General features: G+C 43.2%; 1 long non-coding RNA gene across 1 annotated transcript in view; it reads right to left on the bottom strand.

Annotated features, from left to right (window-relative positions):
* Positions 1–13,853, bottom strand: part of LOC147313583 (uncharacterized) — a 29,097-nt gene extending 15,244 nt beyond the window's left edge. Inside the window, exons 1-2 of the long non-coding RNA XR_015124952.1 lie at positions 13,632–13,853; positions 2,130–2,230 (exon numbers count right to left, since the gene is read on the bottom strand). This is a non-coding gene — a long non-coding RNA (uncharacterized LOC147313583). The remainder of the gene's footprint in view (positions 1–2,129; positions 2,231–13,631) is intronic.
* Between the last annotated feature and the right edge of the window lie 280 nt (positions 13,854–14,133).

Here is a 14,133-nt window from a genome sequence, read left to right as displayed (position 1 = left end):
TGAGTGTGAAACTGACAATTACTCGCTCTGTCCCAGAGTCCTGCGTTGAATCAATATGACATGACGGAGTGACTCATTTGGCCATCATTCTCTCGTTCATATATTTGAAATATGAAACCTTGTGACACACTGTGGCAGCCCACCTCCTTATACACAAATGGACACTGACAGAGAACCATGCTGGTGCTTGTCCTGCGGCTTTTAAAGCCAGCTTAGATAGACTCGGCTGCTCCTGAAAGGTCCTATTCCACAGAAGCAGAGGGCAGACACACTTGGTAGGAAAGAAAAAAAGAAAGAGGGGGGGGGGGGGTAGTGGCATGTCTGGATATTTGCTTAAAACATCCTTCACCTTTTTCCTCTCTTTCTTCCTTGCATCATTTGACCAGTAACCTAAAACAATGGCGTTTCCCTCAAAATCCCAGATGGTTAATGCGTAGCACATCCATCAGAAGAATAATGTTCCTTCTTGAAACAGCTTCAAAACCACTTCCATTTTAAAGCACTTTGTTCTGGTCCAGCTGGAGTGATTTGGACAGACATGTAAAAAGTAAGGAAGCGCAATAATTACAACTGATTACTGTTGGAATTCCGACGACCGCTTGGAGGAAAGCTTCCCATTTATTTAAACCAACGCTCTACCCCCCTTAACTATTCGAACTAATAGCTTTCAAAATTATCCTCATCATCATATCCTGTCCTTTAAAATGGTGGTGGTTGTAGAAAATAGATCAGGTCAGAGCAGCAGTGCGAGCTCGAATGGAAGAGCTACACAAGTGACACAATTCAACAAGGAAAGAACCAAAAGGAGTTAGGAGAAATAGGTAAGAGCAACTAAGAGAGAGAGATCAGAGAGAAGGTGGATCAGGCTGACGTGAAATGAAGTGAAGCATTCTGAATTGAATTTTTTGCCTTTTGTAAGGAACCTTTTTGATAGGTAATGTTAAAATGGTGATCCCTTTGCTGGACAAGGCAATATGATGAGTGGAGAAATAGTTTTTTATTGGAAGGGCACACACATTAACCCCCAATTCCAGAAGATTTCCAGGTTCAGTTCCCTCCAATTCAACCAATTACCGAAAAGATAAATGAAATCAAGGACAGTAAATGTAATAGTACCAATAGTGGCGGGTAAAAATCCTCATATACATCTCAAGTAATATGGATCTTCCCTTTCTAAAAATAATAAGAAAAAAATGGACTAGATACATAAATACTGGAAGACAATTCACACATTGCTATTGTAAAGTCTGGGTGGAAGACTGATGTAGAAGAGAAGAGAGAGTCTCATCAGAAGAGAGGATGGCAAGAACTGAGAAAAACAACATTTTCTTTTTCCTCTCGGCGCCTCTCCTCTCTAACCATCCCCCTATCTGTGCATGGTGGCAGCCATTCTGTCCATGACTGCATGGTGGAAAATGATTTAGTGCTGCCTTCAGCCTCACACAGAGAGGGTGAGAAGATTACTCTCCGAGAGGCTGCTCACTTCGGGAACAGCTGAAACGCAGTTAAGACGGCGAAGGTGGCATCCCTGAAAAGAGGACTGTTTAGTCTAATGGCCGCTGAAGAGAAAGAGTCAAATCTGCACGGCGTGAAATGGAAATGCGGCGCAAGAGGCTTTGTAATTCCACGAAACCTTTCTTCAGTGCGGATCGAAATGGTTCCTTCATACAAATAGACATTGATTTTTAAATAGTTGTAGAATTTTAAGAAAATACTTTTTTTTTTACTATTAATAGGTACAAACAACATTTTCAGGAAGTTTCTACTTTTCTGAGAGATTCATTCCTAAAATAAATATCAGTATACACAGATGTGCTGGTGGGTTTCTCATCAGCAGAGAGCAACGATCATTAGAGGAAAAAAAGATAAAGACGGGAATGAAGATCGGGAGGCAGTTGATGACTCAGACAGGATGATGTGTTCTTCAAATGGTGGCTGGGGTCTGACACCAGGGACACATGCACGCACATACATACATACAACAGACACATTCAAACAACTCACAAAAACATGCAAACATCAAACTCACCCCAGGTGCACAGCTGACTCAGGCAACTGAATGAAAAGGTAACAGATACAAAGACAAGACAATATATAACCCCCCTCCAGAGTAAACTGAGCTCCCTTACCTCTTTCACTTGTCTTTTTTGCTCCTCTACCCGCTCCTTCACTCTGCATCGATGGCTAACGCTGTGAGCACCCCTCTTCTCATTCCAGCTCTTTTCCCGACCTGACGGAGCAAAAGAAGAAAAACAAAGTGCATACGAACAGTTAAGAAACTGTTTCACTGGAATGGAGCCTACTCAAAAAAAATCCCAAAACCCATAAATAAATAAAACTCTCCACAAAGCAGACGGGCCTTATGGAGTACCAGCTTTCGCGTGTAATTGAGTTATCTGTAACCATTTTCTTACTCATGGCATACAGCGAATTTAAAGAACAAGATAAGTGATTAGAAATCGGTTCAGTTCACGACCTAAAAACTGCAAGTGTTTGAAGTCGAGATATGTTTTGTGATGTGGAATTCCAAAGTGTTGAGTAACCGAACAAAAGAAAAACCCAGAAGAAAAGAGATATACTGAACTCAGCAGAAAGATCAGTGCAAATGGAAATGAGGTTCAAGTTGGGGTCAGGAAACACTGACTGGCAACCAGTGGAAGAGAAGAGCCATGCAATGATGATGACAATGACGATCGTTTTAGCCACTAACAGTTTGTCTAACTTTGTCTATTTCATCTTTCCTCTCCTCGGCTTGACTTGTTTGACCTGCAATTGTTACATTTAGATTTTTTTAAGCTGTACTACTTATACAAGCATTGTAAAAAAAAAAAATCTGTTTGCGTGCATGTGTGTGATGAAATTGCTAACAGCTGTGACAGCCACTATTGTGCACATGCACACACTCTTTTCTGCATCTCATTTGTAGCATGCAGCTGCACAGATAAAACATGAGGGTTAAGCAAATATTGTACAATAGCCAGAAAACAATGCACCCCCATCCCTCCCCTATCACACTCTCTCTCACTCACTCACACACAAACACACACAGCTAAGATTGTGCCAAATGTGTGTGTAGAAAAAAAAAGACTGGCACTGCTTGTCCTCTTTATTACTGTGAACAGAGCAGACACCCCTGCTCCCCTCCCATTCATTTTAATCTCTTTTCTTAATGATAAACCTCCTCAGTCACACTCTCTCTCTCCGTCTGTACCCCTCCAACCACACCCCTCCAGTCTGGTGTCGGCTCTCTAGTATGGCAGTAACAGTGCTCCTTTGTTTGTCCTCCTCCCCTCGTCTCTTTTTGCCCCCTCACCCTGACCTGAATGATGCTGGTTGGCCGGGATGGAGGCATGCCTCAACAGGAACGCCAGGGAAGAGAAAGGGGAGGGAGCGAAGGCGGATAAGCGCAGGTTTGGGAAAGGGGGGGGGGGGGGGGGGGGGGACGTAAATAAAAAAATTTGTAGGGGCCTGACAGTCATTTGCTCTTATTTATCTGTCCATTTGGCATTGCAGAAGAGACCATTTGTGAGAAAAAAGGAAGGTTGGCTGGAAGGGACCACACCCTCAGTGAATCCACCAATCCCAATTTACAGAAAGCCTTTACAAAAGGTCTATTTCTGGTTTGAACAGTGAGGCTAATTTTAAAACACAAAGTAAAAATAGAAAAGAGAAGTTGTGATCTTTATTTCTACTCTGAATGAACCAATGCTTGCGGGTAAGAAGAAAAACGGCTCTGTTCCTTGGCTTTTGCATTTATGCGGCTAAGAAATAATGCGCATGATATTCCAACAGGGCATTTTTAAAAATAGCCTCTAAGTACACAATGCGCAATTTCTCATTTATGCAAAGAAAATAGTGGCCCTGCCCAGTGAGGTTAGTTGAGACATAATTTTAGCCGTTTCATTCTGGTACCACTGCTGGAGCTGCAAACCCAGTTTCCTAATAGCATAAATACTGCTCTTGTAATGGTGCCTGGGGGATGTCTCATTTGGAAGTGAGGGAGACAGCACAGTAGAGCAGTACCTTTTACACTTAGCCAAAAACCCACATGTGCGCACACACACACACAGGCTGTGGATCATTAACCCCAACTAATCTACAAACATTATGTTTATAGAAAACGCCTTTCCAGCTTAGGCGACCGGCACAGCCAAGCCACGTTAATTCATTGAGCGAGTGTGTGTGAGCGAATTTGTGTGTGGCGTATCTGTGAGCTATAATGACAAGTGTGTCATGTCTCTCAGTATGCATGTGTGTCACGGCCGCCTGTGTCTACGGTGTCTGCTGTGACAGACACAGAGAGAACATGACAGAGACAGCAAAAGTGCGTGCTAATGTGTGCGTACGAGCGCCTGTGCGCGTGCACTTGTGTGGCGTGACTATGCCAGTGATGCAGCTCACAGCCTTGATCTAGGCTCCTGCCTCTCTCCGACACCCGCTGCGCCTGCTTCATTAATCAATAGGACAGATGAAGACAGACTCCTGCTGCGCTGTGAGGGAAAACGGTAGCTTGCGTGCGCAAGCGTCGTGTGTTTGTGTGTGTGCAAATTTCAGCGTGTAAGAAAGCTGGAATGCCCTCGGGTAGAACGTGGCAGACATGATGCAAACCTTCAAGGCTTCCTGCCCACATAGAGATCATCAACACTGGATTTGCCTTCTTCTACCTCCAATGGGAAAAAAAGTTAGAGGGAAGGAAATAAACAAAGGAGTTATTACATTTGTTTTTGTGTAAGCATTATTCTAATAAATTGCATTATTTTCTCATCACTTCAAGAGCCTGGAGGGATATCTGATTTTGGAGGTCTAACATGTATGTCAGATTACATAGAATAAATAGCAGCTTTTTGGTATCACAACTCTTCTCCCTCATCTTCAGGGGGATACAGGAGGAGTGCCAAAGAAAATCTCCCTATTGGTCAGTTTGAGCCCTAGATAACAGTTACACACAAACACATAACTGCTCAGAAACACACACCTTAATTGCCACTGTTGTGTTTATTTACACCCTGTTATAGATATAAAAAAATCTTTATGCAAAATGGGTTTAATACACCTTAAGGCGCAGTCAAATAAAGTGTAAAATGTTCAAGCTTCCAAAATCAGGTTAGGCAGATTTTTAAGCTTTTTTTTCTGTCAAATGCACACAAACGGAAGAGATGCCTAAAACTGCCACTTGTGTAAAGCTTGCATTGGCTAAAGTGATCAAGAACAGCTTGCTGGGTGTCATCAAAACTCCTGATGCATTTACTCATCTGCAGAGCAGGAAGGTACACTCTTACAACGTGCACATTTGAAGCAACGTTAAGTTGTCATGTGATTAGTCATTGCAGGGTCCCGTGTTGAGTCAGACCGAGTTGCAGGCTTTACGTTAGAAAACCAAAACGTTTCCCACAGTCAGCATGATTGCTTTTGTTCAATGTTGAGCATCTTCTGTCACTCTATTAAGATACAGTAGATTTGTACAACCATTCATATCAGTTTACTACTGAACCATACAACTATATATATTGCAGAACATTATGTTATGGTAGAAAGCTGTCTGGAAATAATAACTCTTAATCACAAGACCAGTGTTTTGCATCAATTTCACATTTTCTAACAAAGTCATTATCAATGAAATTTGAAAAAGTAATTGTGTACAAATAGCAGGAAGCTAGATTTGAGTTTATTTTGGTACTGGGAATGAGGAATGCGTGTCATTTCCTGGTGCTCCAAATGGCCAAATGACTTGAATGCAAAGCCACAGAGGCCATTTCTCCCACAGCGCCCAAATCCTGCAGAGCTGTTATCAGTCATTGGGACGTTTTGTCTCCTCAGTATACAGCAAGGCCATTTTGTTTGTTTTCAATGTAACTTGTGATATTTGGCTGGGACTCAGTGCCCTCTATGTTAGTCATTGTGCTGAGATGAATGAATCTTTCTTCCAAATTTCATACAGAGATGCACTGTGTGAAACCATAGAGACACCTTTGAGACCACTAAACTGGTCTCCAGATTATGTGTGTAGCCACCAAACAATAGGACTGTTTGTATGAACAGCTATGAAGCGAGTGTTAAGCCTCGATTCAAAGGAAATTCTGCTAATGCTTTTAGACATAACACAGATTGCTTTTTTATGAATCGAGACTTTTCAATTTATCTTTTTCGAATACCGCAAATTCTAAAAGTTACCGAAACAACAGCGTCAACTAGGCTTGCATCAGCTCTCCTTCATCTCTCAGTTGGCTTTTCAAGAAACCACACATAAAATCAAGATTAAGAGTGGTGGGGAAAAGGGAAAAAAAGCATAACACCTTATTGTTCAAATTAGTAGGGGCAAAAAAAAAGCCGTAAAGAGTTTTTTCCGAACCGTGCACCATTTTAACATAGCAATTTTTTTCCCTTTTTATCTTCAGTGACTCATAACAAAGCCAACTGTTTACTCATAACAATATGCTTCTAACTGATAATATTCTGAGAATATCCTCGTAGTCCCTTTATATCTATGTCTTGCAAGTCATTTACAGAAATACATTAAAAATGCGTTATGTAAGTAAAGAACGGAGGGGGGAAAAAATCTGACGCGGCAGCTGTTATGAAGTGGTTTTATATCAGTATTTGGGTGAATTGTGGATTTTTGTCCATAAAGTAAGCATAAAATTGTATATTAAGAAAAAAAAACAACTAATGGGAGAAATAGTAAGTTGACTTTTGTCAACACTGAAAAAAAGAAGATGAATTCCAGTGTCACGTCCTAACCCAATACGCCCTGATTGCACAGGCACATTGTGCGTTTGACATTGCACGTCTGACACTCAGACAAAGAAGCCGATAGAGGCCTCAAGGGGGCAGATGACAAACACTACTAAACCATGGCCAGACACGACCCCCACCCGCCTCCATCACCACAACAAACGCACGGTATAGACAAACTTATTCAGAGTATATTAGGGAGGTGAAGGGGGCCAGGCTCTCAGGGACTCTCTTCACTTGGCTGTCCTAATCGTCTGAGACAACCCTCCAGAGACAGACCTTCCCGCCCACAAACCCAACTCCCCCCTCCCAAGGCATGAACCCAGACACATCCAGGAGCGTTTACAAGGGCAGGCAGCCATGACGTGGGGAAGCTGACCAAAATGAACAGCCCCACTGGGAGCTGTAGTTTAATTGTCCATCTTCTTCTTGGTCCAAATTAAACAAGCTCATGCACATTCAAGTATCCATCCACATGTGTGCCGCCCACCTCCACTACCGCGCTTTTAACAGACTGGCACGTTCCATAGAGCATGCCATTGACGCAGAGTGATGAGCGAGACCCCATTGTCTCGTTATATTGTCTTCAATTAGGGAGGAGATGATGGGAGACAATGAGAGGAGCATTTGTAATCATGAGCCTCCCAAACTCAAGCTGGGAAACAGAACTTCATTATGCCCAATGGTCCCTCGTGGACAATAAAACGCAAGAATTGCGTGGTTCATCCTCACAAAGTTTGTAAGCATAAATGGCTCGAAGAGAAGTGAGTCACCAGGAAATGCTGCAGGGAGGTGGGTTGGGGATGGGGAGGGGGGTTCTGAAACTGAAGACAAACAGGGGCAGAAGCCAGTCATCTTTTATGACTGCAAGTGAACAACAAATTCCAAAGAAATGACACGCTTCATCTAGTTACATCTGCTGCACACTTACCTTTCTCATGAAAGTTTACTACCATCTTATTCAAACTGAAAAGTCTTAAAAGTGAGACTGTGAAGTGTTTTAGATAAAGAGCATCTGTGGCGTGAGTACAGGGGGGGAAAGGGCTTTGATAATACTGTAAGAACAAGAAACTCATTGCTTTTCCAAGTTAGTTTTTCCAGGGATTAATTTACAGGCGTAGAGTGTGTAGCCATGATGTCTTTTCATCTTCACTACATAAATTTTGTGCAAGCTTAGCTCTGAGAACAGAAGCTCTGGCAGCTACGGTGTCAGCTCAGAGCCATCTGTAGAAATGAGACTTCTTAAAGAAAGAGAAAGAGAAACTCGAGAGCGCATTATCTGCATTTACCTGGAGAGCGTTCAGCTGAGAAATGACTGTAACCCGACATGTTGCCGGCTTTGTAGCTCACCATGTCATTTTTTTTAAAAAATCACGTTCCACCGTGGCTGTTGGGCTTTGATAGAACCATCCAACCGGACAAATACCGCTTTCATAAAATTGTGCAAATGATTTCTTTCAACTGGGATTGTGGAGGTATTGTGCCCCGCTCCGCCACCCCACACCCTGCCTATCCTCTCTCCTCGTGGCACAAAGAGCTAATCTGAGACGAACACTCGCACCAGCTCTGACACACTGTCATCGGAAAACAGCCGTGATTATATATTCTTTAAATCATGTAAGTGAAGCATGAGGTAAAAAGCCATCAGCCAATGGAGGACAATAGCGGAGTTACAGCAATAACTGCGTAGTTTCTCCCGAACATCCAGCACTGGGATTAAACACTGGGTCCCTATTTACTCATCTTTACCTACGGCCTTTCTTTCACAATTACAATATCTTAGAGACGCCAGAAAGATCCTAAAACATTTTGATTTTGCCCATTTGCAGATGGAATCAGTCTGCAATGGGTGCCGGTGGCAGGGATATTCGTCATCTCAAGCTGCCCAGGGGCCAAACATCCCATCCTGCAAGGCCCCATTCCCTTATCTGATTCCAGCAGACTGGTCGAGATGATGGCCATGCCAGCCAGAGCCTTTGATTTCTTTTTTTTTAATAACATCCCTCTGCTTTCACACTGCTTTATTGATCACCAACAGACCTCATTTTGTTCCTGTGCTTGGAGAAGGCTCTATTTGTAATGTGATCGCCCAGATGAAAATAGTAGAATGGTGGACAGATACTAATCCTCTTTTCCTCCCAGTCTCCAGCATCATCTTTAGTGATTTTTGCGGCTCGCCCCTGTCAAGACTCTCATTGCCTGAAGCCAAGAAGACACCACTCACACCGTTTTGTTTTTTCCCCTCCAAAAGATAAGAGATTGGGGGTACAATTGACAACATTTGCTCAGCTATGTGTAAATGGGTTCAAATAAAATTAAACACGTACAACAAAAGCAGCCACCTCAGATTCTACAGCACTGATTTTCACTTCACAATCAAGAAACAGACTCAGACTTGACACATTCCTCCATATTGAACATCATAACGCAACAGCACAGAGTAGGGAGCGTCTGCCTTGTCACTTCACCCAGACGGTAGCTGGAAGTATGTAAATTGGTTCGTTAACCTTACAGTGTTGTAACCAGTGGGCCATGCAAAGGGCTTGCTCCATGCTGGTTTTCTTGTATTTTATTAACGCCCATTAATAATAACAGGAAACTTTCGCTAATGGCCCGAGGTGGTTGCTGCGGTGTTATCAAACACTGCAGTAATTATACATGACATCCCTCTGATTAACACTCTTGTGATTATTATTACATCACGTCGAATCATCTTGGCTCCCGTTTTCTTAGTTATAACACATTTTACAAGAGGAGAAAGAAAGATGGGCTCTAGCTACCCCCCTCCCATCCTGGTTGTAACTTTAACCCCTGACAATAGAATGGCATGAAGAAAAAGAAGCTTGGGGGGGTGGAAAGGTGAAAAGGGATCCACATTTTCATATGGCTTCTCCCCCAGTGCTTGCAGAGTGTGTGAAAAATTAGTTTGCAGTGTGTGCATGAGCTGCCAGCAGTGAGGGCTTGCACCTGGTGCAGGCGGGAGTATGCGAGGGGCCAAGGGTCACCTCACGGGTTAAACAGGATTGAAGTTCTCCTCTTCCCAAGAAGGGCCAGACGACCCCTGCGGCTGCATCGCATAACACGGGCCTTTCACACCGCTTCCTTCCCTTTTCTTTCTCCCCCCTTCCCCTCCTGGTCGCCTCCCTTTTTCTGCTGTAGAAAAGCACAGTAATCCATAACCCACTCAACTATCAGCAGCTCAATTATCCCTCCCGTTCACCCATTTTCTCCCCTCAGATGGAGATTCGAAAACAATTAACCTCTTCGCAACTCGGGACTTTTCCCAGGAAAGGGGACGCCGGTAATTGAATGACTCCGCCATTTTTGACTGTGACTTCACTCCTTCACACATAAAGGTGGTTACCGAAAACTCTGTGGCTTTGTGGTTCTCCGGCGTCATTGTCAGGTAAGGTGCTCAAGCAGGATTTAACTAAATCATTTGATAATGTTTACATAATACTCCTTTCACCTACTTGGGGCTTAATAGATTTCCATCAGTCGTGATCATCATGTTGATATGTCGAGGAAATTGTACCCCCGTGAAGAATCTTAAATAATAATTATTCATATGTCAATAAATCATTGTTTGGTGGGCAGTACAACTGTGTAACCTGACACAAATGCGCCATCTACAAGCTATAGTGCATCCTCCTGCATCCAGAGCCTTCAATAAAATGTTCTCTTCTCCCCTTTCATTACAAAGGGCCTCCTATTCATCTCCAGGTAGACAGCTTCAAAACGAGGGCGGGAAGAACAGCCTGTTGCACCCATTGAGCTTTTTATTACTTCCCTCTTCAAAAAGGCTGGTGGCGAAAGAAGAGGCAACCTCAATCTTCTTGATTCCACAATACACAGTCGGCTTTCAGAAAACACACACACAGACAAGTAGCAGGATTTCAGCTGAAAACTGTGTGTACATTTTACAGGCACTTGCTCCTCAAAATGTCACATTTGGGGAGATTACATTGCTCTTAGAGCCAGTCCAGCTTCTAAAAGGGATAATGTTCTCACAAACAACTTCATCAAAAATGGGAAAAACAACTCAAAAGTGCCGCATTCAACCACAATCTCCACTGATGCCCAACAAAGACTTCAACCAGCCATTTTCCATAAAGCGAGCTAGCTCATTATCCAGTTATAAGCCGCGCCATATAATCCCTAACCACCGCACATCGACAAAACAAAGACATGCAAAAGGAAGACACTTCCATAAATGACTGTGTCAAAGATATAGAGATATTGATGGACATTATGATGGACATTATGGACAATGCCAGACATCCTCTGCACACGGCCATAAACAACCAGAAGAGTCTGTTCAGTGACAGGTTGCTTCTCCCCAAGACAAGAACTAACAGACTTAAAAACTCCTTTGTCCCACACGCCATCAGACTGTTTAACTCCTCCCTGGAGGGGAGAGGGAGGGGAAACAGGAGGACAAAGGAGGGGGGGACAACTAAGCTGTAGTGCCTCTTCACCTCACTGTGCAATACCTTGTGCAATACTTTTTGTAAATAGTCAACAGTGCAATAGACTCAATACTTGAAATGTGCAATTCACTTGTATTTTTATTTTTATTCCTATTTATTCTATTTATCCCCTTCGTATATTTTATTTATATTGTCTCTGTATTTATATATATATATATATGTGTGTGTGTGTGTGTGTGTGTGTGTGTGTGTGTGTATTATATATATATATATATATATATAATATTCTGTAACTCTGTAACTTCTGTCGGTGCTGTGCTTTTTTGGAAATCGAATTTCCCAGAGGAACCCACCCGAGGGATTAATAAAGTTCTATCTAATCTAATCTAATCTAATCTATTGAAATATCTTCCACCAACTTCTAATTGGAGTTGTGCATTTCATGTTGCTAGACTTCAGATGCTACCTCGTCATAACCTCGGTGACTAGACAACCGAGTCAGCAGAACTGAAACCATGAACAACGTCTCGCAGCCTCGTCTGAAGCCCTTGAGATGGTAAAAATAGAATAATCATGCAGAAATTATATGTTATGTTTGTTGTTTTAACATCAAAGGACCCAGTTCCTGTTCATTAATAATAAATCTTGCTTTGCATCAGAATTCCTCTGGGTGGTACAGGAAAAACAGCGATCGAGCACAATCGATGTAATGAATTTTAAAAGAGCCAGGTGATATAACTTATTTGAACTTAAACTTCCGGATGTTCACCAATCAACATAGCCGAAATCTTGCTCCTTATATACATAGGTGCATAGCTAAAGACACACACACACACACACACACACACACACACACACACATATATAATAGAACACAGAAAAAGTCTTTGATGTCTCCTTAGCGCGGAGACTGCAACTCCGTTAGTCACCCACAGTCAATCCAATATCCATATATGCTACACAGTGACAGCAGCAAAAAACCAACATAACTCCAGCCACACACACACACAGACACCAACGCAAACTCTCAAACATAGCGTGAGCTGATTGTGGATGAGGAGCAAGCAAAAGAAGCGCCAGCAGAAGAAGAAAAAAAAGGAGGAGGAGAAAAAGAAGAAAACCTAAACACCACTGGCTGTGCTCCAGACAGACTGGAACTTCTCTTGATCATTATGTCTAGCCTTCAGGTGTCTGGGGTCGGACCAACTGTAGGCAATAGTTAGTTTGAGGTTGGTGGAGGGTAGGGGATGGAGGGGGGGGGGATAACACAGCAGCCAGACAAAGAGGGCTGCCTACATACCACCAGCATCAAGGAAGGGAGGGCGGGAGGCAAGGGAGGGAAGCAGGGAGAAGAGAAGAGGAGGGTTATAAAAATTTGATTAGACGATCCTTTGCTGAAGCGACTTTCTGTGTCGGTTTGCTTTTCTTTCTTTCTTTCTTTTTTTTTCTTCCTCTGCCAGTTCCCCTCCCTTCTGGTACTCCACAGCGCTACCTTAGAGAACGGGGCAGACAGATTTTTATAGGTCCTAATTAAAGCCATCTGAAACCTTTTGAAAACATCAAATGGCCCCGGTCCCCTACTCTCTCCCTCCCTTCCCCTGCCTTGGCGTAAAGCACAAAAAACAATCTGAAGGCACCTTTTTGGGTTTTTTTTTTTTTTTGCTTTGACTCCTGCCTGTACATAAATTTTGCACCCCACCTGACCCCAGCACCCCTAATTTCCAATCAATAAAAGGGTTCAATGAGTGATGTGACCTCAGAATGTGAAATTCAATTTGCTGGAATTTAAGTAGAAAAAGCCTCTTCAATAATTATTTACCTTTTTTTAAGTACTTTTTAAAATAATTTTTCTTTGTTTAATCACATTTGAAAAGACAAAACACGTTACTGAAGATCCACCCTTATCCTGCCCCGCGGGCTGAAGTGAAGTGCAGCGCTGTTTCAGTGCGCTTCAAGTACTCCATTTATTTCTTCTGCTGCTCTCCCTCCCCTCTCTCACCCCCGATTGTCCTCATTGAGCCGTGCGGACCGGTTGCACAGTCTGTCTGCCTGCCTGCCCGGGGTCAGCGGGTTTACCCTGTGCTTTTTATCTATATTTCATGCTATGGCCCTGCACTGAGACAGCCCCACATTCACAATGAGCAAATTCACAGACTGCGCAAAGAACGTCAAAAGAGGAGAAATATAAGCGAAGTCAAACACCATCCGAGCATCAGGTAAAGTCAAATAAGACTATGAAGTGGTTTAAAAAATATGTATTTAATTCTGCTTGGAAACCAAAAGAAAGGGACAGAAAGAAAACGGCGCAAAAGTGGCACATGCAATCGCAAATCCTAAAAACAACAAAAATTTAATCAAGAAAAAGCAAAGTTGGCTACAAACAGAAAATAAAATAGTTTCAGGATTGTTATCATCGTATTTTTTTTAAAGCGAATAGAAGACGGGAAGTAAAATTTTGTCGATACTTACAATTCATTTCTATAACTTCTGGGCGTTATTGTCTTGCCCCTGTGACTCTGCGTTTTGGAGACGGCCAAGTGTGCTCCTCAGACAAAGCCAGGGGTCATTCTCGTCGACGGGATGTGACAGCGTCATCGGATGGCAGTGAAGTTTGCATAACACAACACCTGGTGCGTCCCGCCGAGGACGGCGAACGTCCGATTCCGCCGGTGTCAGGTCTTCAGTGATGCCTGCACTCGCTGGGATTGAGCGCTGAGAGGACAGGGAGCGCACAGAAAGGCGTCATGTGAGCCTGTGTTCGAGGCGCCCATTGGCCAGCCAGGGATAAGTATGATAAGGGGAGTGCGTGCGCCATTGGCCCAGGACGAGAGCGGAGGCGCCTCCTCGCTTGGCCGTGCGCAAGAATGTGAGTGCGGCTCAGTGTTCATAATTTTCAGCGGGAGGGGTTGGAAGACAGAGAGGGTGGGGGGGCGCATAAGTAACAAATTGTTCTTAAGATTTTTGTCATAGA

This window comes from Aulonocara sp. 'chitande type north' Nkhata Bay, linkage group LG15, assembly GCF_057382095.1.
Source record: "Aulonocara sp. 'chitande type north' Nkhata Bay isolate Kocher_YH1m ecotype deep benthic linkage group LG15, A_spYH_male_GT1.1, whole genome shotgun sequence".
NCBI lineage: Eukaryota > Metazoa > Chordata > Actinopteri > Cichliformes > Cichlidae > Aulonocara > Aulonocara sp. 'chitande type north' Nkhata Bay.
The sequence above is the reverse complement of the archived record's forward strand: the minus strand, read 5'-3'. Positions and strand labels throughout refer to the sequence as shown.